This window comes from Podarcis liolepis (genome assembly GCF_965112155.1).
Source record: "Podarcis liolepis genome assembly, chromosome: 9".
NCBI classification, from domain to species: Eukaryota; Metazoa; Chordata; class Lepidosauria; order Squamata; family Lacertidae; genus Podarcis; species Podarcis liolepis.
The window spans coordinates 34,880,292-34,907,700 of record NC_139564.1 but is presented as its reverse complement, the minus strand read 5'-3'; the positions used below and the strand labels follow the sequence as shown (position 1 = coordinate 34,907,700).

Genomic DNA, 27,409 nt, shown 5'->3' with positions numbered 1-27,409 from the left:
CTTTCAGAAGCAGTATGCCCGTGAATGCCTGTTGTTGGGAATCACAAGTGGGGAAACTGTTGTCTTGTGCTCATGTCTGCCTTGCAGGCTTCCCACAGACATCTGGTTGGCCCCTGTGAGAACAGGATGCTGGACTAGGTGGGCTTTTGGCCAGATCCAATGGGCTCTTATGTAAAACTCTTGCACTTGTATGCTTCTTACATTGACCAAAATGAAGTTCCTTTAGGCCTTTAAGAAATAAAACACATTGCTTTAAAGGTGTCATGAATTCTGCTCAGATTGCCAGTATGTATTTATTCACAAAGGACTCAAAATAGCTACCAGCTCTCTTTGCTGAAAGGCTGCTAAGACAAGGGGCATCACTTTCCTCCCCTCATCTCTGGAGTTTGTAATCTGAATTCTGTAAAAACAGAGAAACAACTTGTATTCTCCAACAAGCCACTGATTAGATCAAGTTTGATTAATTTTGGATCTGCTTATGGTTTTGTCCCTTGTGAATTTGGTTTGAGCCTTCTCCATTGTTGCCAGTGTTTGTGCGATTCTCTCTTTATGGGGAGACGTTTATATGGGGTGGCGTCTGTCTCCTGGAAAATGCTTTTCCAGCTCCTGTCGGTTGAACTTAAGGATCTGTGGCAGGGGGTTTGAGATGCCGAGCATGTTTATATCAACAGAAGTAGAGAGGGTTTCTGTCCAAACTCTTTCCTAAATTGTCATACCTTGAAGGAAAGCAAAGCAGAAGACAAAATTTATTCTCAGAGCTTGACGGACCATGCATTATTTATACTTTAGAATCTTTCACTGTTTTGGTGAGAAAGAAGATATGATCCCTGAAAGCAGCTGCTGTTTTCTTTGCATATTTATAGGAGGCAGCTTGAAACTAGCAGTGAAAAAGGTGAATTCCATGTTGGGGATCATTGGGAAAGGGACTGAAAATAAACCTGCCAATATTGTAATGCCTTTAGACAAGTCTGCGGTATGGCCACACTTGGACTGCTGTGTAAATTTCTGGTCATCTCACCTCAAAAGGGATATTGTAGTGCTGGAAAGGATGCAGAAAAGTGAAAGTAAATAGAACAAGGGGCTGGAGAAACACCTGTATAAGGAAAGGTTCCAATGTTCTGGGCCATTTAGTTTATGAAAAAAAGGCAATGGGGAATATGGTAGAGGTGTACAAAATCTGGAAAATTCAGAACAGACAAAATATTATATTATCTCCAGAGTCAGAAGTAGTTGTTGGCATCCATCCATCTTAAGAGACAATGGAGTGCGCCTCTGGGGGTGAAGTCGAACTGCTGTGTTAGCAGACCAAAGTGACCTCCTTGGAGTGCAAGACTGGGCAGTGTGTATGGAGGTCCTGGGTTGCCCAGACAACAAGACCCGACTCTTGGCCTTGCTGATGTGGTCCAAAGGACAGCAGAGCAATATGTTTGACAGCAGCTTGGCTACAGGAGTTGCTGGAAGAAGGCTCCACTCTGGATTTGTAGGGTTTACTCCTTAGCCTTTTCCTTTCCTGAAGATGCCCCACAAGGTGGTGGAGATTTAGGATCAATTTTTCTTCTCCTAGATGGGCTACCTTTCCAGACTGATGAGCCTCATCTGCCTTTCACTTCTTTCACAGCACATGCGGCAACTGCTTTCTTGAAAGTTGGACCCATTATTGGTCTCATCTGCTCAATCTACCAGAGCCGGTCTTCATATACAGGGAAGTCCCTAAAGCATCAAGGGCTTGAGACACTGGCTATCCTCACCTATTTTAGCCAACCAGCTGAAGCCAGGGTGTGGCTGCTGTCACCTGCTGAAAGCTTCTAGGAGCCACAAGTGAGAATTGAGTCCAGGGTGGCAGCCAAAGGTGGACAAACTACCCCAGAAGGAGTGCAAAGTGTCCCTACCAGAGGCACTACCCCATACACCCCATCAGAAGTAGTATGCCTCTGAATACAAGCTGCTGGGAACACAAGTAGAGGAGTGCTATTGCCCCCAAGCCCTGCTTACGGGCTTCCCAGAGGCATCTGGTTGGCCACTGTGAGAACTAAAGACTGGACTAGATTGGATCCCTGATCTGCCCACTCCCCAGTGCCACAGTCTCCCCTCTCCCAAAATTGTAAACCCAAGACTTCATGCAAGGGCAGGGTAACTCAGGCCAAGCAACTATGAGACTCAGGGCTAGCAAGTGAGGCCCAATTTGAAGTAGTGGGGAGCAACTTGATTATTATTATTTTTTGGTAGGGCCCGTTCACGGCCAAAGTCTGCAAAATCTTATAGATATAAATAAAATCTATCTAGACTGCCCTGGTGCAGGGGCTCCCTTCGGAGCGGCACATGGGGCCCAATTTGGCCAAATTGCTCCAATTGCCTTAAGGTCAGCCCTGATGAGACTGCAGGGGTTGGACTGACAAGCACTGCACCTTCCAGGTCCCTGGTATCACTATTCAGAGTACAGAGTACTCTGTACAGAGTACAGAGTAAAGGGAGAGGCACTTATTGAAAATCAGTTTTGTCACCTCTTCCCCCCCAGACCCCGAGACAATGAGCCCAGCCACTTTTTATTCACAGTCGCATAAGCACTACACTACAGCATGGCCATAAACCTGTAAGTTCAACCACTGAAATATACACCCAATATGTAGCAATGGAGATTTGTATTACTGCTTTATGAATGAACACTGTGTTTTATGAATGGACTCTGTATTTTGTGAATTACCTAAGAGCCACCAATAGGGCTCTCTAGAATCTGACAGCTAACCAATTGGGTACTACCAAACAGCGATCCCTACTGCTGAAATCAGGTAACCAGCAGGGAATGCTTCAGGTCAGCCTTTGCACTGTTTACTAATGTGCTGTGCAGATAATGGAGAAAGCTCGTAAATTGTATCCTTTCTGGCATCCTGGTCAACTCTATTATGCTGGTGTAAACCCTGGTGCACCAGAAGCCCAGAATAGCAGTAATAAAATCCACTCATACATCAGTGACTGATAAGGCTTGTCAACCAGTTCTTCCAAAGTCTTCCTAAATTATAAAGTTCCAAAATACAGGCCAAAAGAGAGCAGGTCTGCGAAGAGCGAGGCATACAATGGGCACCACCAGTGAAAAGGCCCTCCTCCGTGTAGCTCCTCCCCTGTTATTTGATAGGGTGCCCACCTGCCTTCCTTCTTGACATGGAATGCTCTCTATTGGAGTCTCCAAGTCCAGTACAAAGACCATAAGAAGGGAGAGCAGGGACCTTGAAGTTCCCAACAGCTGTTAATCAAGCAAGCAAGAAAGCAAGCAAGCAAGCACACAGGTCATCTTTGTCACAGTCAGGACGCCTAGGTCCTGGCCAGGCCTGCACCCAATCTTGTTTTTGTACAATCTTGTTTGTCCTCAGTAACCAAAATTATATTATCAATATATACAAGCAGAAAAGTTGTTTTCCTTCATCTTCAAGGAATTGTACAAAACAAAGTGGCACTAATACAGAAAAGTTCCAGGGTGGCAACAGAAAGCAAACTAAAAATGCTTTTGCAGTTCATCAAAACTATCTAGCAATATCAAGTTATAGGAAAACTGGTGCTATTAACAGTAATCCTTCTCGTTGGTTAATTGGTTCGGCAACTTCCATGCACATGATGTGCTAATTATTTCCCCCAAGAGTTAAATGATAACTAATCAGAGGCAGCTACAGTTGCAAATCACAACAAAATATCTGTGAAAGGAAGAGGAGCAGATTTGCTCAAGTGTGTTGCAGGTAGAAATACTGTTTGTAATGAAGTGAGAGCAGTGGTTTATTTGCTCAAATTAACAAATAAGAAAGTTTTGAGAATTTAAATTCTAGATTAAAATTGATTACTTGAGAATGGAATTGTAACAATCTGGTGGGCAGACCAAAGCACTCGTCAAGAGAGCTATGAGATTCAGATGAGGGTCAGATGCCTTGTCAATCCCAGCAGGTATATAACAGGAATACCCGGCCTGCCCAGGATTATTATTGTTATTATTATTAAAAACTTCTTAAAAGCTGTAGCAAGTATACTTTCAAGGTTGCACTCTTTTCTACTTGGCTCATAACTTACAAGAAGTGCAAGGTATGGAGATAGCAAAAGCTAAATCAAATGAGAACACCAAAATTGACCACAAAATGCTGTACGTTAGCATTTTCTCAGCATTTTTTTGCTGACAAGTCTCAGCACTCCTGGAAAGAAATACTAACAAAAATCTGATTATAGGGTTCCTTCCATGCTGCAGCAACTGTTTCATCTGAGGCAGACAGACTTTGAATTGGTCATTGTGGTACATTCTCTCCATCCACCAAGTTTGATTTATGGAATAAGAGATGGGATAGTAAGATTTTAAAGTGCCCACTACTGAGTTGCTCAAGGTATTCAGGCTTGTTTTAGGAACTGATGAAATACTATGAAGCAAGACTGTGCCCATGTGGTTGAGGAGTTATTGAGGAACTTATTCATTATGTATTGCTTTGCTGCCTTTACAGAGCTCAGAGAGAGGAATTTCTGGGACTCTTTTTATCCAGAATGGAAGGCTGTCTATTGCTGTATAAGTTAGAAGTTGAGGATAAATAACACCTTTTGAAAGTGGCCCAGTTTGCTGTTCTAGCAGTTTAACTTAGGAAGGACTTTGTAAACAGGAACGTAGTAGACAGTAGAGGTTGTTTTCAGAATGCCTAAAAATCTGTTTATTTTCTGTCCTTTCTTCCCTTTCTCCAAGGGAACCTCAAATCTTAGGTCCAGCACTGGTTGATCTCACCTTCCTTCCCTACCTATGCTACACAGCCTGAAATGAGAACATAGACCTTTTCTCTGCACCTGAGCAGAAGGTGTAGTGGTTAAGAGTGGTGGACTTGTAATCTGATGAACCAGGTTCGCTTCCCCACTCCTCCACATGCAGCTGCTGGGTGACCTTGGGCTAGTCACACTTCTCTGAAGTCTCTCAGCCCCACTCACCTCACAGAGTGTTTGTTGTGGGGGAGGAAGTGAAAGGAGATTGTTAGCTGTTTTGAGACTCCTTAGGGTAGTGATAAAGCGGGATATCAAATCCAAACTCTTCTTAATAGTAAACTTAAGCTGCCTCTGGCAGAGGTGGTGGGGATGAGCAAAGCAAATCCAATGTACAGACTTTCTTCCACTTGCCACAACACTCAGCAAATCATGGGACAAACTCAGGGAAAACACATTCAATACACTACTATTGCTGTTGCCACAATTGAGTCTGGTGAAGAGGACTGGGGTGGTGGTGAAACCAGGCCTTCCATGGGCTTGGTGTACTATCTCAACAAGAGCAGCCAGATTCTTTGCCTCTTCCCCAATAAACTAGACAAGACCATAAATGAGCAACTTTCTGATGCTTCAAAGGTATAATAATTAGTTGCTGTTAGAAAAATTATGATGGGGAAACTGAAGGTTTCAAATGGTTGATAGGATTCTGGTTATGTGCAAGAGCACCTGAAACTGTTGTCTACCATGAGTTTTCAAGGGGAGCTCAAGTTAAACAGACAAATAAATAGTGTATTAATCATTCTACCACTGCTGCTGCTACTATGTAAAATAGTTCATAATTTACATTCACTATCTGCGCCAAGCTGACTGAACAGCTGCTTTAAAGAGGCATTTTACTGTACAAGTGACGCTGGATCTCTGCCTAACATGTCTCACAGGGTTATTGTGATGATAAAATGGAGGGGTAGGAGAACCAGCTTCCATTTGCTCCTTGGGGAAGACTGGGATATAAATAAATAAATGAGCAAAATAATACAGAATTCCTGAGGTTATGAGTTTTTCAAGTGTGGTAACTATCCCGGAAATTATTGTGGGTTGTATCGATGTATTTCTGAAAATCTACCCAAAGGCGAACTCCTTTATTGTCTCCTGAGACAGACAGATGCCAACATGCTCATGAACATGTTGAAAGTAGACATGTGTCTACTTAGGGGAAGGCAACCTATGTAAACCAACCTGTCCGTCAGACCACACTGATATTAATTATTACAGACTTTAGTTATCTTTTAGGCTGATGCAATTTGTATCTAGTTCTTCCATTTTCCCATCCATTAAAAAAATCTTTTCTATTACTTTGACATCCCTTAAAAAATCGCATCACAATTTCTTCAGGCCTTAAAAGAATTCATTTCCTAAGAGTGCCTAGTTTTCATGGTGTGGAGATACATGTAATTGTCCACAACAGAAACTGGAAAATAAAGCTCCAGCATTTATGTCCAGTATTTATAGAGGCATTTGTCACACCTTTATTTTCCAGAACTTGTATTCATCCAAGATTTTAAATCACACCAGCAGTGATACTTGCTGCTGTCTCGGAGGCAAGTTGGAATGCGCAGTAAAGGAGACAGACTATTATGAAGAGTGACATAAAATATAATTTAGGTTATTATACCACTGAAATTTGAGAGGTGAGGTCACCAGAATGGAACTGTGATCTTATTTCTGTTAACATTGTCAGATATCTAGGAGTCAAGGAGAAAGCTGCAACCTAGAAGAAAATAAGTCTTCCAATTAAAAACTACAAATTAAAGGAACAGAAGCATATGGCTGTCTACTATGATAACAAATCTGGCTATTGTAACCCACCATGGCATGGAATGAGTCCCCTACTCTCCAGCAGCAGAATTATAGCATGGAAAGTGTGTGTGTGTGTGTGTGTGTGTGTAACTGAGATTAGTGACAGGTTTACTATCTGAGGCCAAGGTGTAGAAACAAAGTGAAACAATGATTTGAAGATAGAGAAAATGGACAATAAGGAATGACGAAAGCAGTAAAAATTGGAAGGGAAAGTCTAGTCGCAACTTTTGTGATGGGATGAGGAGAGAATTCTCTTAGTATTATCATCTTCTCTCAGGTGGGGATAAGCCATAGCTGAGATTTCATTCTTTTCAAGTTGTTCCTAACAGCTGGAAAACCCATTTTAAATATTATGCTCAAACAGAGAAGGGAGTTGATAATCCTACATCCAAACTTCACTGTGGTTTTTGCCCCACAACACACAACAAAACTTTAGGACAGTTCGACCTGCCTCCAAGCTACATCTCATGACCCAGAGTGTGCGTTAAAGCTGAGGAAGGTTCTTCTTTGCTTTAAAAACATGCATTTTTTATTGAAAAAATTCAAAGGTCTCTTTGAAGTTTAGGAAAACAGACACAACAGGCAGAAGAACAGCTGGCAGTGAGCACAATGAGTGACTAATTATCACGAACAAAAGTTCTCACAGTATGAATAAAGCCAAAGGCTACATGCAGAGATCTGTGTAGCAAGTTTAAAAGATTTGCGGAGGGGGGAGGCACGAGAGTAAAGAAAAGAAAGAGATTAAAATCGACCTTAAATGTGCAAAATTGACAGAGCAGTAAACACTTTGTAAGCAGGACATGCAAAGCCAGATGGTAAATATTGTACAAACAAACCCTATCTCTTTATCCCAAAGCAGTATAGCAGTTCCAATCCTATGCTCACTTTCCTGGGAGTAAGCACACTGAACGCAGACTTATGCTGAATAAACATGCATAGTCAGTGGCGTAGCACAGGGGGTGCGCAGCCAGGGCATGCTCCTCATGTCGCCCTCCCCAAGCCAGCATAGCACAGCTTCTTGAGGCTGGATTCTGAGAGTGGCATGAGAAGGACCCCGGCCACAGTGCATGGCTGTTGCATCCTTTTCATGTGCCCTCCCTGAGTGGAGTGTTTCCACTATGGGGCATGTAATTCAACTTTAGGTGGAGATATCACCAAATTGCAGTTCTCTAGCAGCCAACTGAAATCCAATGAGGTAGATGAGTTCCCTATTTGGCAAAAAATATTGGTGCACCTGTAGCTCTGCTTATATTGCAAATGGCTATATAACTGAGGAATCTGTCTAATGGTAACTTCCACATTCTGAATTTTAATATTGGTTTCCCAGCTTTTCTTAACTCGATGGGATCATACTCCAATATGCCAGAATAATCTCTTAAAAGCTCTATGGAGGCATTAACTAGAGCTTCTCCTGTCCTTGGAAAAGCCTTTACCACTGATCCCATAGAAACAATATTGTGGGGTGGGGTGGAGGGTTTCTGCTTGCTTTACCTTTTGACCCCCTTTTGGCAGCTGTAAGAGGAAAATATCTTTTTCGTTCATCCTAAATTTAAGTCAATGAGGTGAAAAGGGATTTGAGTTTCAAATCTAGCTTGTAAATGCTTTTTTTCTTGAAGCGTTACATAAAAAAATGGAATGGTGCAGGTATATTTGATAAAAAAATATTAAAAAGTGTCTAAAATCCTTAGAGCTTTATATGCATGGTTAGAAAACACAGGAAGCCTGTCTTTTTCACAGCAGGTAAAGTCGGCCAGAAAATGAAAATACTTAACAGAATGGGCAAAAGAGAGATTGACTCTGAAATCCCCAAGATATTTTCTTTTTGAGCTATCTTAAAAAAAAAAAAGTTGTTAGCTAAAGTTATGGTAGAGGACAAGTGATGTAGAGTATACTCAGTAACTGAATTAAGTCTTGCTTAACATGAAGGGCATCTAAAGGGTAGGAGACAGTACCCAGAGATATTAAACTTATAAGATTTCTTACCCGAGTTCACCATAAGATCCCAGGATGGATTACAACACTTACATACAGTGTCTGTTATAAAAATAATGATGCCTAAAACTCTTCCAAATGGAACAGAGCAAAATAAACTGAGCAAAATATAGATGGGTCCTAACAATAAATGCAGGTAATTTGCATCTTAGGTTCCAGGGGTCCACGTGTAAACACAAAAATGTGTAAAGGCAGGAATCGCTAGAACCCGACCCCCCTCCCAGGTGGAGGGCTGCTTGTCTGGTTTGGGGAAGGTGTTGTAGGGACTCTGGGATCACGGCTGTTTGTACAGGTGTTGTCAGGGAACTGACATCGGAGCTAGAAGCGGAGGGAAGGCTCTCAAATGATGCTGGAGAAGGGCCCAGCAGGGAGAGAGGCAGCTCCGCAGATGGGGAAGCAAATCAGCGCAACACCAGGGATATAGAGGGGCTGATGGGGGAATTGGTGAGAGGGCTCCAGGACTCTTCACCGGACACCAGCGGGGAGAGCACGGGTCCTCCGCTACCATGCCCACCCTGCGCAGAAGACTTTCGCGCAGAGAGAGTAGGAGGAGACTGGGTGTCAAACAACTTTTATGTTGGAAAAGATTTAAGAAACGCCCACTGACGGATTCTGCTAGTGACTGAGGCAGCCACAAAGTGAAGGGCTGTCCAGACAGAAAGGTTTAACAAGGCAACAAAGCCTGGAGAGGCGGCAACTTACGCACGAGCAACCCATAAACATTACAGGTGTGTATGTGGGGGAATGAATAACTGTAGAGTGGGCTTCCTCCACTCTCCATTTATTTATTTATTTTCCCTACCCACGCAAAGCTGTGCTCGCATAAGTAAAATAAGCACAAGGTGCGAGTTACCTGTACGCCAAGTGTAAAAAGCCAGGGTAAAGGGAAGATAGGACATGTGAGGAAGGACCTGGGTCTGGTCGCACCATTCCTCCAAGCCAGGCTCTTGGATATGTCCCAATAAAAAAAATTAAAAAATAGTCGAGCGGCACCTTAGAGACCAACTAAGTTTGTTCTGGGTATAAGCTTTCGTGTGCATGCACACGTCTTCAGATACACTTGCTGAATTACAACTTATTACTAAACTGAAAACTATGGAGAGACCTGGTCTGAATAGAGATATTGGATTCTTATCTCATTACACATGCTAAAGCTATTTTTCGTCATCTGCATTTTGCTTTTTCCTGTAGGACTAATTGCGGTCGTTAACAGTTGTCAACAGGTTTATCATACCCATTCAGTCAATCACCCATGTCCTACTACCCTTCTGAGGAAAACCCCACCCCACCCTCCCACTATATATAAGGGTCTGGTGAGTTCTGTTTCAGTGTATCTGAAGAAGTGTGCATGCAAGCGAAAGCTTATATAGTCGGACCTCGTTTTGCCAAAAAGGATGCAGGGCAAACTGATGCGTCTGTGCACACGCGCAGAGCAGTTTGTGTTTCTGCACATGTACGAAGTGTGATTTAGTGTTTCTGTGGATGCGTGAGCGGCAAACCCAGTTTCGGTACTTCCGGGTTTGCCGCGGACATTCGCCAGAATGGACGCTAGACAAGGCGGACATTCACAGAGGTATTACTGTGCCCAGAACAAACTTAGTTGGTCTCTAAGGTGCCACTATTTTTGAAACATTATTTTTGCTGCATTGTTTTTTAAATTTTTTATTTTGACTGCGTCAGACCAACCTACCTGAATCTCTATCTTCCAATAATTCTAGTCAAATGCAGAAAGGGTACCTGAGATACATGACATTCCTGACCGACAGACTTTGGCTCTCATTTGTCAGAAAGGTTCTACAGACACTTCCTCCAGGGAGACGGGAGCAAGCCTTTAAAAAGCAGATTGGCCTTGCATCTTGTTTCCCCCTGCAAGGCCTCTCTGGGTCTTCCAGACTATCATTGCTGCTTCCTTGTTCGTAGATCTCTGTACTGATATATGGGGTGTGTGTGTGTGTGTGCAGCCAGTGGGGATGGAGCAAGCCATGTTGCCCCACTTCCTGGTCATGACCTGCACAATTATCATGTGAAAGGCGCTATTGGGTCGTAGCTATTGGCAGCTCTCCCTTTTCTCCACCTTGAAGTTAAATAAGAATTTGAAGGTATACAGTGCAGCAAAAATAATGTTTCAAAGTAGCTGGCACGATGCAGATTTTTGGAATGGGTCAACTAGCTTCTACTCGCAAGCTTGCTGCTAACTCACAGTAAGTGTAACACTCAAATATCAAAGCAATGAGAATCAAGGAGAAAATAATAACAAAAGTGCCAATTTTGTACGTGCAACCAGTGTGCTGTGTAAAACAACTTTATAGCAACAACATATCTAATAAAATGCTGTAATCTTTTGAAAATACAATAGAAAATATAGTTGCAGTAAAATAATTGCTTTTGATTGATTTTAGGCACGCTTATTACTTGCTCTGTGGGTGTTCTGTCACTCGTAATATGAGCTGGACTTCCACAGAGAAATATCCTGGAGAGAACAAATTGTTCAGGCTCAGAGACAGACCTGTTAAAACTTTGTTACTCCAGTCTTTTCACATGCTTTCTATGCAGACTTGCTGACTTCTCCAGATTTGATTTTTTTTTTAAAAAAAAAATTGGCTGACTCTCAATGGAACATTAAAAAAAGAAGATAAAAAACCCACCTTCTTGAATTGGAAAGGTTATCTCATAGCATACAATGTTAGAAATAACCTTTCCATACCCTAACTTTAAATACCAGTATTAGATATGCACACTAATTGGAAACCTGTCTTGCTGATAGTTTGGAAGTAAGTGTTAAATAATCAGGTATTGACTAGAATATTATTTAATTTCTTATTTTAATTTTTAATGTCAGGAATGTAACTATCACTCTGCTTTGCGAAACATGAAATAATCTGGACTTCTGAATTTTAGGACGTGATCCCTAACAGAGGCCAGAATGCAAAGCACAGAACAATTAATTCCATGTTTCCTAGCAGACTTTTGGCTTGTGTTTCTCAGTCAGCATTTATTTAGGACACGTGGCAAGCCACTTATGAAACTCAGGAAACTTTTTAAAGTAATGTGTGATAAAGGCACAGAGCCTATTTAAATAAAAAGGCCCACAATCCTACTGAGCATTCCCAAGTGAGCATTCCTTTGGATACCAGTTGTAGATTACAACTCCCGTTTCACCTGAAAAAAGGCGATAAACCCACACATTTACCGTTCCTTAATTATCCTGATTCTGGGCACAACTTACACTAGAAAGTTTTCTCCAATGCAAAAATGAAAAATTAAAGCCTGACCCTTTTATTACTTGGATGGGAATGATAAAGTTACTATGAACGTGGTGGATCTTATCCACGCCATGAGCTGCTAAAACTACCTTCTCCAAAATGGCAGCAGGAAGTTAAGGCATTTGGGTAGCTGAGGGCTGAGGCAGGGGCCTCTGGCATTTTGCCCTCACTAGCTGCATAGTTTACCTCTGTGGTTGAGCCAGCCTGCATACAATGCAATTTTAAGCAAAGCTCTCAGAAATTCAATAGTCTGGCTACAATTGCGATGCATTGGCCAATGTACTATTAGAAATCTAGGATTAACAAACAGGCAAGACACAACTTTGGGAAAGGTAAAACATAACTTTTCCTGCTTGCAACTACTGACCTCACTGCACAGCACCACCTGCTGGGCCTTTTGCTAGCACCACAGCAGACATTCCTATTTTCTAATGCTCATAAGGCACAAAATGGTATTATTTAATATGTTATGCGTGGCATAAAGGTTGTGTCTGTCTTACTTTTCAGTTGTGGTAAAATGGGTGAATTTAGCAGTATGGAGATATATTACTTTGGCACCACCTGGCAGCGTATTCTAGTTTTTGTAGAATTATCATTACACTTTTTTTGTTTTTTGTTTTGATGAGCAAGACATAAAAACAAAGCAGCTGGCATCTTAAGATAGATGCTTGCATGCTAAATGAGTGCACAAGTTATGAGCTTTTTTGCCACAGATTACTTCAGAGCATAATGTTTATGTTAATAAATGGTTCAAATTTTATCACAGGAGTGCAGTACCTGGAAATTGCTTGGGCCAAAGACATGCATATGTTCTAAGAGTGGTAGAAATGATTTGAATAATGCATATCTCTGCATGGAAAACAATTTTCGTTGGGATGCTGGGGTGCTGTGTTCAAACTCCTACCACACCTGGAAATATTTGGATACATTCCACACTGTTGCTTTAAAAATCCCGGAGGTCGGATGAGGACTGTTGTATTTCTAGAGGAGGTTCTGTTGTTGTTGGGAATTTCAGGTATATGGTTGTGAAAGTATTTTATTCTCTTGATAATTATGCTGTTTTCAATGTGCATTTTATATTTGATTTCCTTTGGTAATGTTTTCTTTTGAAACGTTTAAGATAATCTTTGTTGTAAATGTGCATTCTGTAGTTGACCTTCTTTGCAAGGTTTTGTTTTGAAATCTTTGCGATAATATTTTAGTTTTGTGTTTATTATGTTGCTTTGAATGTATACTGTATATTTGACTTCCTTGAGTAATGTTTCATTCTCAAATGTTTTATTGATGTTTTAATATAGGATGAAAATCGCCTTGAGATTTTTTTTCTTAAAAAATATAAAGCGGCGTAGAAATGAAAGGAAGAAGAATAAAAAAAATGGATCATCTCCTTTTATTTTAATGAACTGCTGGTTAAAGTGTATTACGAAATAAACCTGAATTTTAAGCACACTTAAAAGTGCACAGGAAACCTTGACCATTTCAACAGTGAAGAGGTGAAGCAAAGTCTTAACATTTCTGGATCCCTGATGCTATACTTTCATCAAACTCTAGCAAAATTTGCGCCTTTTGCATTGGTGTCTACTCCTTAACTTCCCTGGCCACACTCCAACCCTTTTAGCTCTATCCAGAATGCTGTTACCAAGGTATTTTCTAATAGTTTAGACCAGGAGTTGCCAACCCTTTGGGACTAGTTGAGCATTTTGAATTTTGAGAGAGTGCTATTACCGCCAGTAACAAAATGGCTGGTATAGCATAACACAACATGGCTGCCATGAGGGGCATGACATGACATAAAATTAGACATCACAGTCATAATGAAGCTTTCCCCGTAACTTTGTTAACCATCATTGTATTTCTATTCTAGAAAAGGTTTAACCTTTTCTGCCTGCCATGCAGCAATGAAAGGCACAAGAACCCTGTTTTCCCCCTATGCCAACCATAAACCAAAGCCTAGGTTGCTTCAATAAACACATATAGACTTAATTCTGAGTAGACATGCATACAATTGTACTGTAAATTAACTATATAGTGGATTCTTAATGAGTGCCCGGTGTTCAGCTCCTGCACAGCAGAAGACATGCTTAAGTCTCTTTGTAAAGTTTTCCAATATGTGTTTTGGGGAGAGGGGAGATTCTTCAACATCCACTCATGATTATTGTGCAGTAGTATTTGCAGAAAATCTCAGACAAATCCACTGCAAGGATTTTGGTTGTTAGGGGGAAAGGAAGAGCAAACTATGGAGAATCCAAGGACTAGAAAATAAGACAGAAACAGGAAAGGTGCACTAATGGGAAGGGGGAAAGAGCAGATCTTTAGGACCCCAGATATCCCTATTTGTTGTGTCCAAACAAATCAACCCACAGCTCTGACTTCATTCATTGGATAAAAACACTGAAAGGTGGCCTGATTTATTTCGCAGAAATTGCTTAGAAGGGTGTCTGCACATTTTGCTTGCTAACTTTCTAGGAGGGCTAGAGACTTATTTAAAGAGTGGTTTAATAGTCAGGGAACACTGAGAATTATATCTCTGAGTTGAATAGGGGTATTCTAACTACTCTTAGCCCTCTTAACAAACCACACTTCTCAGGATTCTTTGAAGTCAGCAGTGATTATTAAAAATGGCATGATGCTGCTTCAAATGTGTAATGTTTTATATGGGGCTATAGCGCAACAGCAATGGGCAAAAATAATCCAGAACATGTATCATATTGAAAGTTACAGGATTTCAGCAGGAAGTTGTGGGATATGCACTGACTGGAAATGAAGCAGTGTGACCATGCCAACACTTGCAGGTGCGAAAGGTACTGAAACTGGGATTTCAGGTGACTGCCCCAATAGCATAATGAGCAGAAATAATCATGAATGCACAATAAAAAGAATGTGTTGGAGGGGCCTTGTGTGAAATATTTTAATACATTTGTCTCCCCCCCTTTACTTTAAGGCTCAATTTGTTAAAGCTACTTTTAGTAATTTATTTGAGCTGCTATGACTGATTATCCACCCCTTTAAAATCTGCACTATTTCAGAATCCCAGTACTCTCTCATCAGATTCTATATATAGACTATACGCCTTGGGATCTATTCTATTGCACAAGACCTGGTGAGCTTTCTCATATTTTTAAACCACAGAACAGAGGGCTTGCCGATCAGAAGGTCGGTGGTTTGAATCCCCGCGACAGGGTGAGCTCTCGTTGCTCGGTCCCTGCTCCTGCCAACCTAGCAGTTCGAAATCATGTCAAAGTGCAAGTAGATAAATAGGTACCACTCTGGTGGGAAGGTAAACAGCTTTTCCGTGCGCTGCTCTGGTTCACCAGAAGCAACTTAGTCATGCTGGCCACATGACCCGGAAGCTTTCTGCGGACAAACGCCAGCTCCCTCAGCCAGTAAAGTGAGATGAGCGCAGCAACTCCATAGTCATCTGCGACTGAATCTAATGGTCAGGGGTCCCTTTACCTTTACCTGCCCCCCACATTCCTAGGGGACCTATTTACAATCCAGGAAGTTTCTTCACACTCTTACTCCTCTGTGTCTCAACATGAAGAAAAACAACAGCAACAGAAAGTAGAAATGCGATTCAGCTGCTTTTATATTTTCCTTTCATGATGTTTAAAAAGAAATCCAGTTAATTTGAAATCCATTCATTTTAAATATCTGATCAAATAATTAAGTGGTTATGCTGAGATTGGGGTAGGGATCTATTGCAAATGTATCTTAGTTGTAGGGGCATTCTGCAACTTGTCCTGGATGCTAGGTAAAGAGGAAATTGCAGTATCTTCAGGACATGTGGCAGATACATGCCACAGCAGCCTTGCCAAAGCTAAACAAGCCTGTGTTGGGTCAGTGACCCAGTGCCAGACCTCATGGAGGGCCTTACGCATGCTGCCCTGAGCCCCTGCATTGAAAAATGGTGGGAGATAAAACAAGTAAGTAAACAAAGACTACAGATTAGCAAATTCTGTTGATAGAGAAAGCGACATGAAAAACAAGCTGTCATCAAAATAGATGACTGCTGTGTATACCCAAATGCCAGTGACGTGCGAGAAGAAAATAGATGTTCCCCTGGTTTGCCGGAGAACCTTACCCTAATGTGCGGCTCATGCAATGCTTTTACTAATAAAGAAGAGGAAAATGCATTCTGCATCTGCCCTGAAAGCACCTTTATATATAGTATTGTTTCCTGGAATTGAAGGCAACCTGGAGTTGAGCCCCAGAACAAATTATGCCATGCACATTTATCCATATTTATAACAAAACGTTGCCGTGTGGAGTACTGCTATTTAGCGCCAGCCAGCCAACCTTTCAACAGGATACTATTACACACCCCTTCTCCATTTCTACCCCTAACAGTCAGTCCGTTTTCTGTGCCTAGTCATAGAATTGCAGAGTTGGAAGGGACCACAAGGATCATCTAGTCCAACCCCCTGCAATGCAGGAATCTTTTGCCCAACATGGGGCTTGAACCCACAACCCTGAGGTTAAGAGTCTCATGTTCTACCAACTGAGTTATCCTAGGTTCAACTAGTGAGTATGCTTAGTCCTCACTGACCCATTTATGAGCCCCTTTCTATTAGGTAGCCCCCAAAGTTTTTCTGTACTACTTCAAATCTTGGGATGTCCTCCCTCAGCCCGCTAGCAACCAGTGTGGATGGTGTCACTTTTGCTACATAAGGATCAAGACTTGGAAAATAAGTACACTGTTAGTATATAGCACATCCTGTCTTTCTTCCATGATAAAATTCAAGGCAGTTTACACTAAGGTCTTATCCACAATTCCTCTTGTTCTGCTGCTCCACCCCCCCCCCCAGGAAAACCACTCTATAGCGCCCAATGGAAACAAATGGCAATTCAGGTTTCCTCTGGATTGCCATTTGTTCCGATTGATGGCTAAAGAGTGGGTTTTCCACTGGAAAGGAGCAGGGTAAGGGGAAAACTGCTCGGCCCCAGTTTTCCAGGCATAGCCCAAGTAGAAATGTGTTTCCATTCTAGTCTTCCATCCACACAGTGGCCACTCCAGTCCTGGTTTGTTTCAGCAAGGTAGGTCCATCGTAAGCTGCACCAAGCACCAAATACACAGATGACAGAGGTTTGGTGCAATTGCTCTTTAGTAATGCACAGGTGTTTTATCTAGGACAAACTGCAATTAAATAAGCCCGCCCCTCCTTTCTTCCAAAGTTGTTTCAGTGATTTCTGAATTGTCCTAGTTAAAGTTGGCCACTGGTTTGAAACAGCTGCTCTGTGTGAAAAGTTGCTGTAGTCAGTAGGAATGCACCTCAAAGTCTATTAAGGCTCTAGAAAAGAAGCACATTTTTGAAATGCCATGTTTGCTTATAGTGATAGCTCTAGTGGCAAGGAATGCTGGATTTGGTGTCATTTGGACACCATTATGCTGCATCAGTATAAAAGCAATTACTCTAAATCTGGGATGCTGGGTTCACATGCATTAAGGTTAACAGCGTTCAGGAGATTTGTGTTGACTTCAACAACGAAACTAGTTGACCTTTTCATCCACAGCTGCCTCTTTCGAAAGCTGAAGTCTTTGCCATTTGGCTGGATTTTCTATCCCATCCTGTTATATCTCCGCCTTAGATATGCTGAGTTGCACAGCGGTTTTCTTTGCTTCTTAAAACACAAATTACTACCCCCCAAGTGTATACCAGAATGGGAGGAATGAAAAAGGAATTTGCTTTGGGTTTTACGGCCCATTTAAGGCACCGGCTCAGACAGGTGGGTGACCAGGGATAGGCATATGTTCTACATAACGATTATGTAAAACATAATCCAGTCAATCCAAATGCATATTCACACATAACAGCTGTCTCAGTTGATTCTTCCAACTGAAGGAAGGACAGGAAAGAATGCACAAGGGAGGCTTTTCATGCAGGGCTAGTGGCAGACTTCGGGGGCTCACAACAATGCTGTCGATGTGCCCCAGAGCTCCTACCTGCTGCCCCGTGCAGGGGCAGCAATACCTGCACCAACCTCCACCCCCAACCAGAGCAAGAGATCTGCCCTGTTCCTTGCCATGCATAATGGTGGCCGCTGGCTGAGGAAGGGGGGTGCGGGGGGGAGCGCACTGCCCCCGGCAGCGCGATCCTGTTGGGATGCCATCGCAGCTGCCTCCCTGCCCACACTGGGCACCACATCCCCAAAGGCGGTGTCCTACGCCCCCAGGATGAGCACCACACCCCTGCAGACAGCACTCCATGCCCCTGGGACATGTGCCAGTCCCACCCCTGTCTGCTCTCCCCCCCCCCCGGTGCTGGAGCATGAAGCTCCGCCACTGATGGTGGCCACTTCACTCTTCTCCCTCCTCCTGGGCCACTACTCACCACACTTCCAGGTGGGTCTCTGGAGCTATTTCAGCACTGGATGTGAATGCGAGCCTAGCTTGGCTCTCATTTACAGCGGCTGCCTGGCATGTTTAATTATCCACAATGCACTGCCCAAGATCTATAAAATTCTATAGTATATCAATAGATTTTATAAATCTATAGTTCTGGTAGGACCAGAATGATAGTTTTTATAGATCCATGGGCCTGGGTAGTGCAATTGTGGTAATTAAACATGTTATGAAGTCACTGTAGACTCAAATGCGGCAGCATGGCCTTCCCTCCACTGAAACAACTCAGAGGGGTGAGGTCTGCTTGGGGAGTGGTGGCAGGGCCTTGGGACCTTCGGTCTGTACATAGATTGTATACATCCTTTGCCACAGTCACTCCAGAGGGCCCCAGTAGTGGTCACATGGTGGACTACAGAGATCATTTGTTCTCAGCTAAATAAAAAATGCTGACTAGAATCTGCTTAGAGATGTTAAAGAGAGAACCGACTCCCCCCCCCCCCCCGCATGTATTCTGATAACGTGACAAGATTGTTTGTTCACTCTGGGTCAATAGCAAGTCCTATTACTGTACTGTTTTGCTCCTACCCTTTTATGTAGCTAAATGTTTATCTAAGGCAAAGTTCTTCACTCCAGCTCTCAGAGGGGGATAGTGTGGTGACCCTTCAGAAGGAAAATGCGAGGATGCATGCAGCCCAGCTTGAGACACCCTTAAACACCCCCAAATGTATGTAGGAATGGGTTGGCTTGCTGTGCTGACCAAGGAGTGAACAACAGGACTGGAAAAGGATTAAAACACTGGATAGTTTGTGCAGCTGTGAGAAGGAAAACAATGCAGTTGGGACTGGAGCGTTTCATTTTTACGATGACTGGCTTGGATTGCTATCCCTGTGGACTCTTTCTGCAGTTACGTTTAGTAGTGTATGTATGATATGAAATGCCAGCACGGTGTGGTGTTGCACTAGGAATGTGGAGATCTGGGTTCAAATCCCCATTCAGCCATGACGTTCATTGGGTGACCTTGGGCCAATGACTATCTCTCAACCTCACTTACCTCACAGGGTTTTTGTGATGATACTGGCAGGGGGAAGTTGACAATTTCTTATGGGAAAGTTGGGATATAAATGTAGGAGTTGTCATCAGCACCAGCATTGTCATTTTCTTTTTATATTCCACAAAATATGATCATTTTGTTTTAATTCCTTCAAACAGTCTGTGAGCACCTTGAAAGGAATGCTGTGATCACCAACAGTCAGCATGGATTTCTGAAAAATAAGTCATGTCAGACTAACCTGATCTCGTTTTTTGACAGAATTACAAGCCTGGTAGATGAAGGGATGTAGCCTACCTTGATTTCAGCAAGGCATTTGACAAGGTGCCCCATGATATTCTTGTAAAGAAGCTGGTAAAATGCGGTCTTGACTATGCTACCACTCAGTGGATTTGTAACTGGCTAACTGACCGAACCCAAAGGGTGCTCATCAATGGTTCCTCTTCATCCTGGAGAAGAGTGACTAGTGGGGTGCCACAGGGTTCTGTCTTGGGCCCGGTCTTATTCAACATCTTTATCAACGACTTGGATGATGGACTCAAGGGCATCCTGATCAAATTTGCAGATGACACCAAACTGGGAGGGGTGGTTAACACCCCAGAGGACAGGATCACACTTCAAAACGACCTTGACAGATTAGAGAACTGGGCAAAAACAAACAAGATGAATTTTAACAGGGAGAAATGTAAAGTATTGCACTTGGGCAAAAAAAAATGAGAGGCACAAATACAAGATGGGTGACACCTGGCTTGAGAGCAGTACATGTGAAAAGGATCTAGGAGTCTTGGTTGACCACAAACTTGACATGAGCCAACAGTGTGACATGGCAGCTAAAAAAGCCAATGCAATTCTGGGCTGCATCAATAGGAGTATAGCATCTAGATCAAGGGAAGTAATAGTGCCACTGTATTCTGCTCTGGTCAGACCTCACCTGGAGTACTGTGTCCAGTTCTGGGCACCAAGAAGGACACTGACAAACTGGAACGTGTCCAGAGGAGGGCAACCAAAATGGCCTGGAAACTATGCCTTATGAGGAACGGCTAAGGGAGCTGGGCATGTTTAGCCTGGAGAAGAGGAGGTTAAGGGGTGATATGATAGCCATGTTCAAATATATAAAAGGATGTCACATAGAGGAGGGAGAAAGGTTGTTTTCTGCTGCTCCAGAGAAGCGGACACGGAGCAATGGATCCAAACTACAAGAAAGAAGTTTCCACCTAAACATTAGGAAGAACTTCCTGACAGTAAGAGCTGTTCGACAGTGGAATTTGCTGCCAAGGAGTGTGGTGGAGTCTCCTACTTTGGAGGTCTTTAAGCAGAGGCTTGACAACCATATGTCAGGAGTGCTCTGATGGTGTTTCCTGCTTGGCAGGGGGTTGGACTCGATGGCCCTTGTGGTCTCTTCCAACTCTATGATTCTATGAAATTTAAGGGTTAATTCTCCAGTTTCCCTGTAACCACAAGGGAGAAAAATCCCAAACCAAAATAAAATCCAGAATTAGTTTATTATCCTCTCTCTCTCTCTTAAAAAAAAAAAAAGAATTGTAAGGTAGGGAAATTATCTGCATTATGTTTATGTCTTTTTCAAGAATACTTTAATCTTAAAGATGCTTTAATATAAGGCGCTAGAATGATTTTGTGGTTGTACTTGGCCTTGATTTTGTAATACCTGGTGCTGTCTGGGCAAGATCTCAGAATCCACATCAAGTATGAGCCTGTGATGCCCTTTCCATCTAAGCTAGCTAGAGCCCATTAATAATACTCTCATTAAAGTTGGGTGTGTTTTATGCAATAGGCCCTGTATGTTTGAGATTAAGGGATTTTTGTTCTCAGCAGATTAATGCCTTTCAAAAAAGTTGGTTCAGTTCTGGTTTTCCAGAATCATTGGCTAAAATATCTTGACATCTGAGCCTTTTTACACATTGCAAATCCTACGCAGAAAACTCTTCCACTCAGGAACTGATGCAGGACCCATCAGTAGATCATCACTAACTAATTGCACACATTGGATTTTCACTCTTGACACTGAATATTTATTGATTTCAATATTATATTTATAGATTGCCTTTCATCTAAACAGCTCAAGGTTCTACCCACAGTTCTCTCTCCACATTTATCCTCCCAGCAACCCTGTGAGGTAGGTTCAGCTGAGAGAAAGAGTGACTGCTCCAAGGTCACACAGGGAGCTTCAAGGCAGAGTGAGCATTTGAAAGAGGTGTGCATGCACTTTCCCCCTTTCTGTCTCTGGGGACAGGGGAGAAATGACCAAATGGCACTCATGGCACTCCCTCAAAAACCCAAACTTAGCAACCCTTGGTTTGGCACATCGGCAAGAACTAAGAAGATGGAGAGCAAGGGCTTATGTGGTGGTGACTAGCAGTGCATGTACTTTGCTTATTTTCTGAAACCACCATAGATTACTGCAGCAAGTATAAGAAGTGTTGCAGCTCTGAAGTTAATAGTCTTAATATGCAACCAGAAAGGGGGAGTATCTTACTTCAGTTATTCAGATGGGCTTTGGATTTCAAAAATGTGGTAAACCACCCCTGATCATTGTGCTGGTCCTCTGACTCAAAGTCCTCCCTTGAGGGCACCTGGCTGCTCTGCTGAAATAAATGGTAAGAGGCGCCAGCACACTTAGCCTTGGTAAAGAAGCTGAGGACTTTTTGGACACAAGGGGAACTACAGCAAGGGCAAAAGCAGGGGGAAGATGAGAACTATTACATGAGTGTTTGTGTGAATAAAAGGAGCAGGAGATCCAGAAGGCACTCTCAACCACTAGGACTAAGAAGTTACTTTCCATATATTTCCATGCAAGAGGGCAGCAGCAGGCTACAGTAGATGGGAAGGGAGACCCGTAAAGACTACAGGTGACTCAATTCATCCCTTACAGGAGGAGGAGGAGAAAGATGGTTGTAGTGGCTAGGGACTTGCTACTGAGGGGTACAGACTATGGACACAGCTGCCTGCTGACTGGATGAATATCTGTGGCTCTGGTGTGCAGATCCAGAGCATAAGAGACCAAAAAAGTTGCCTAAATTGTAATACTTACTCCTCTGTTGTCCAAAGTTGTGAATTTGTGAATCTGTTTCAACTCCTTTAATTTCTACGGAACGTGGAAAGACAAAAGACTGTGCTCTCAATATATCTGCCAGGAAGATTGCCAGTTGCTGATCTATGTCTTTTCGGTTCCTGGCTTGTTCTTCTATTGGTTTTCAGACCTATTGCACTTACTGTTTGAAAGTCATTGCTGAGAAGTGATTGATAAAAGAGACATGAAATACATGGCAATTATCCACCATTTGTAAAAAGAAAAATGGCAGGGATATAAATAATGAAAATGTTAAAGAGTTTTGTTTTCGTTGTTTATATCAATATTTCATGGGGAAATTTTCCTTTAGGAACTTTCTATACTTTGAATTTTAAAGTTGATTTTAATAGAAGAACATGGCTGACTGGAAGAAGTAGGTATCGATTTCAAGGCAGGGGGCATTACTGACATAACAGCCTTCTCTTCCAAGGAGGCTCTGAATTGTCTTAATTTTTGTTCTGACAAAAGAATTGTATAGATCTAGTAATTTTTATCATCAGTTTGTTCTTAATGACATTGCAGTTGGAGTGGAAAACAGTATTTTTGCCAGGCTGAAGGTGTAGAGAAACAGTGTCAAGTCCTGCTTGTCCTTAGAACCCACTCCACAAGATATCCCTAAATACCTTCACCCAGGGGTCAGCAACCTTTTCCAGCAGGGGGCTGGTCCACTGTCCCTCAGACCATGTGTGGGGCCAGACTATATTTTGAAAAAAAAAAAAATCCTATGCCCCACAAATAACCCAGAGATGCATTTTAAATAAAAGGACACATTCTACTCATGTAAAAACATGCTGATTCCTGGACCGTCCATGGGCCAGATTGAGAAGGTGATTGGGCCGCATCAGGCCCATGGCCTTAGGTCCCCTACCCCTGCCTTAGCCCAACAGGCTAAGGTAATAAACAAGCAGTCATATCTTTTCAGAATCTTTGGCAAAGCACATCTGCCCCCTATTGACCTGCAAAAGGTAAAAGCAGAAAAGTTGGAAGAGACTACCTGAAGAGAATGTCACATTTCATGACATGGCTTTGACAGGATTTGGCACATGAGAATCTGGTTTAAAGAGTGGGCCAGCAACCTCATACCAGAAAAGTGTTTTGTTTTTTGCTTATCTAAGTACTTGAGCAACTAATGTCAGGTAGCACCAGGCCTTTGGTCCCAGTTGCTCAAATGCTAACTGTTGATGAGGCAGCTCTTGACTCATAATTAATTTTCTAATCATCACATCAAACAAAAGAGGAGGAATAATGATCACTTGCATGCTATAGATTGTGAAAGTGCTATTCTTAACTGATTTTGAGTGAACCTCTAGGTTACATGTCAAAAGTATTTCCTTGAAACCAGATGTCTCTGTTTCCTAGCCAGCAATGAAGAATATATGGCATGATGTTTGACAGCTAACCTGTAACAACTATCTAGGATCACTTGAAAGGTTTGGGGAGTTACAGTACTACCTAATAATCAGATAAAGGGGATATTCAAGCCTCTTTATCCTGGCTCTTCACAAAGTTATATTTATCCTCTGGGGATGGTGTTTGTTGAACAGAGGTAGTAATTTTTCTTTTTTCCAGTTACAGTAATGTGATGTTTGAATGTATTAGGGCTTCTTCCGTGATTGATAGCTCCAAGGACTTGAAGTACATGCTTTTGGTATTCATAAAACATTGGGAATGTAAAGTGCTTAAGGGCTAAGATATGCTAAGATATAGGGTATAGTTATAAGATATAGGGTATATAAGGTATAGTCACCATATTGGTCAACACTTTTAAGCCTAGATAGACTGTCCATTCTGGAAGATAATGCCTGATAGTTCCAGCGCTGTTCAGAAATATATTTTTGTCTGCTGTTGCAAGCTGGCTGGGAGGTGGTTGCATTTATTTTAAGAAAGTTAATTAAATTTAATACATGTGGGGGGCAGTGAAGAATAATGGTAATTTATTAAAGGAGACTTGGTTTTTGAGCAGGGTTCTAGGTGGGAAATAAATGGAGAGTAAATTAACTAAAGAGGGATGACTGGGTCATCTGGACGTGGGGTGATCTCGAAGTGTGGTCCCAAGTATCTGAGGCATTTATTTTATTTGGGGTAATTTTGATTTGAATGGCAAATTAATTTGCTTGCCTTCAGTGAGATTTAAATAAGTTCTCTAGTAATTGGTTCTAGAATTCTATCTCTACATAAATATCGCCTAATTCCAGTGTTATGCGAACCTGTGTCCTCATTTGTCTTCTATTTTTGGTCATGTGTACGTGGCCATCCTGAACACAGCCCAAGGCATAATGTTTCTGCAGCTCCCAGCCTGCCTTCATATGGTTTGTGGCCAATGATGCAAAACAACAACAACAACAATTTTATTATTTGTCCTCCGCCTATCTGACTGGGTTACCCCAGCCAAAAGAACTAGTATCTGTAACAGATGATGAGATACTATGAGCATGTGTCAATTAAGGTGTCACGTGAAGGTAACAAAATAAGGAATTACTGTTCAAGACATCTAGAGATTGGTTTGCCAGTTGTCAAATCCTGATCCTTACTATAGGAGAAGTAACTTCCAAGGGACTATAGCACCTGAATGAACTGAAGGTGTTTCCAGTTATAAGTGTAAATTAAAACAGAGATACAGTGGGAGCTCGGGTTACATACGCTTCAGGTTACATATGCTTCAGGTTACAGACTCTGTTAACCCAGAAATAGTGCTTCAGGTTAAGCACTTTGCTTCAGGATGAGAACAGAAATCGGGCTCCGGCAGCGCGGCAGCAGCAGGAGGCCCCATTAGCTAAAGTGGTGCTTCAGGTTAAGAACAGTTTCAGATTAAGTACGGACCTCCAGAATGAATTAAGTACTTAACCTGAGGTACCACTGTACTTAATTCAGAGAGAGAGAGAGAGATAGATCACAATGTTTTGCAATTTGTTATTGTTAATTCTAGTGCCTGAATGTAGAGCACCCTTGAGCACTTAGTTTCAAACCTGACTAGATGACAATTTGGTTCTGAATTCCAGAATTATCCGCTTCTTGGCAGAAAGCTCTGCAGACTCTGGCAAAGCTCAGAATGCATGCAGAAAGCTGAATCCCCTCCCTTCTCTTGTTGGCTAGAGCTGAGGCCAGGTGCGAATGGTCTAACTCAGTTACATATTTCCAGTTACAGATAGGTAGCCGTGTTGGTCTGCCATAGTCAAGATAAAAAAAATCCTTCCAGTAGCACCTTAAAGACCAACTAAGTTAGTTCTTGGTATGAGCTTTCGTGTGCATGCACACTTCTTCAGATACACTGAAGAAGTGTGCATGCACACGAAAGCTCATACCAAGAACTAACTTAGTTGGTCTTTAAGGTGCTACTGGAAGGATTTTTATTTTATTTTCAGTTACATATTGTAGTCAATCCATGCCTTGGGATTGTACTTAGTGAGGCTTGGTATGCTGTCACATGACAGAAAGAAAACTTTGAAGGCACTGAGCAGGTTTTGCTAAGTCTGGTATGGATCTAATGAGAAAATCTGGTTCAAAGATGATCTGGAGCCTATTGGATCCCACCCACCCTCAAACATCTAGCTAAGTAGATCTCCTTTTCTTCATGCACTCTGGAAGAAATGTACTGGTAGCAGCTCCATGTTATTCTGCGATTTCAAAATTTCACCACAATGACACCTTTCCTGCCCCAAAACTTTTTGCTTTTGCTGGACCTCATTTATACAAGTACCACTTAAGGACAGAAAGGTGCATCCTACCAGATGCTGGCATGACAAATAGACAAAAGCTGGGGAACTGACTTCAATAAAAAATAAAAATAAAATAAAATATATGATTGTCTCCTCTTCCATTTAACAGGTAATTTTTGTCCAAGTCTCTTAATATCATGAGACTGTCTTGGGTCATGGGTTGCAGAACAATTATGGTGATAAATGTTAATAGTCCATTTAACTGCAATTAAAATTTTCTGTGTCATAAACTTTAAATTAAAAGCTAATGCCCCCTCTTCTATCACTTTCCATAGCTGTTCTACTACTGTTGCATTTGCCAAAATAGGTTTTGCTGAGGTGTGCATTGTGGGTTGGTGACAACAAATGGCTGCATAAAGCAGATAGTGGCACAGTGCTGTGTTTTCATGTGTTGCCTACAATGTCTTATTAGCTTTGAAAGAAGGTGGTCTCTATGCATGTGTGGGGCATGACCTTGATTAAGAGCCAGATGCCAGAACAGCCTGGCTGGCTCAATTAAAACCAGTGAACCATATAAGTAGCTAGATCTGAGGTTAATTTTTTTCTGATGTTTTTAAACCATTGAAAGGTATTGCAATTAATTTCACATCTCCCTAAAGTGAATTTACTAGAAACCTGCATACATTCCAGGATCCAAAACACTGAATGGGTTGTTTGTGTTCAGTATGGCTTCAGGGGATTCCCTTTTGACCAACTTACCCACAGAAGCCACTTGAGACTCCAGTGACAAGTTGGAATGCAGGAGTAATCCCAGTCCTGTTACTTCAGGGGAAGTGCCACTCCTCCCAGAACAGGCTGCACACCTAATTTCTGGACACAGAAGCAATCCACCCACACCACTTCCATCTTATCAGGATTCAGCCTCAGTTTATTGGCCCCTATTCAGTCCATCACTACCTCCGGACATCTATCCAACAACATCACAGCTTCCTTGATTCCTATTCAATGGAGATAGAGAGCTTGGTGTCATCAACGTACTGATGACACCATGATTCAGATCTTTGAGTGACAGTTCCCAACAGATTCATGTGGATGTTAAATAGTGTAGGAGGCAGAATAGACCCTTGTGGGATGCCCCAGCCCCAAAGCCATGGAGCCAATCAACAATTTCCTAGCAGTTTCCAACAATTTCCAACATTTTTTTTCTGGCAGCGACCTTGCAGGTAGGAGTGGAAACTGTAATGTGGTATATCCAACTCCTACCTTCTTGCCTTACTCCAGAAGAACACCATGGTCAATAGTGTCAAAAGCTACTGAGAGGTCAAGGAGAACCAATAGGGTCTCATTTCCCTGTCTCTCTCCTGATAGTGGCCATTAGGATGGCAAATGCTGTTTTGGTGCCCAAACCTAAAGGTGCTATGTTGCCACCTATTTTATTTTATTTTATTTGTATAC

General features: G+C 42.2%; 1 protein-coding gene and 2 long non-coding RNA genes across 4 annotated transcripts in view; 2 read left to right on the top strand and 1 right to left on the bottom strand.

Moving 5' to 3' along the window:
• Positions 1 to 27,409, bottom strand: part of LOC310714658 — a 42,151-nt gene that overhangs the window by 13,607 nt on the left and 1,135 nt on the right. The window contains exons 2-4 of one of the 2 annotated variants that reach the window (XR_014529933.1): positions 22,846 to 22,995; positions 22,260 to 22,457; positions 324 to 716 (exon numbers count right to left, since the gene is read on the bottom strand). This is a non-coding gene — a long non-coding RNA (uncharacterized lncRNA). Of the gene's footprint in view, positions 1 to 323; positions 717 to 22,259; positions 22,458 to 22,845; positions 22,996 to 27,409 lie in introns of those variants that run through there. The other variant, XR_014529932.1, reaches the window with a different exon arrangement.
• SLC7A11 (solute carrier family 7 member 11) overlaps positions 21,321 to 27,409 on the top strand; it is a 96,360-nt gene continuing 90,271 nt past the window's right edge. Inside the window, exon 1 of the mRNA XM_083520064.1 lies at positions 21,321 to 21,344. The gene's annotated coding sequence lies outside the window, so the exon portion shown is untranslated. The remainder of the gene's footprint in view (positions 21,345 to 27,409) is intronic.
• LOC310686500 lies at positions 25,196 to 26,093 on the top strand. Its single transcript, XR_014515962.1, has 2 exons — positions 25,196 to 25,436; positions 25,674 to 26,093. It is a non-coding gene; the product is annotated as an uncharacterized lncRNA (long non-coding RNA).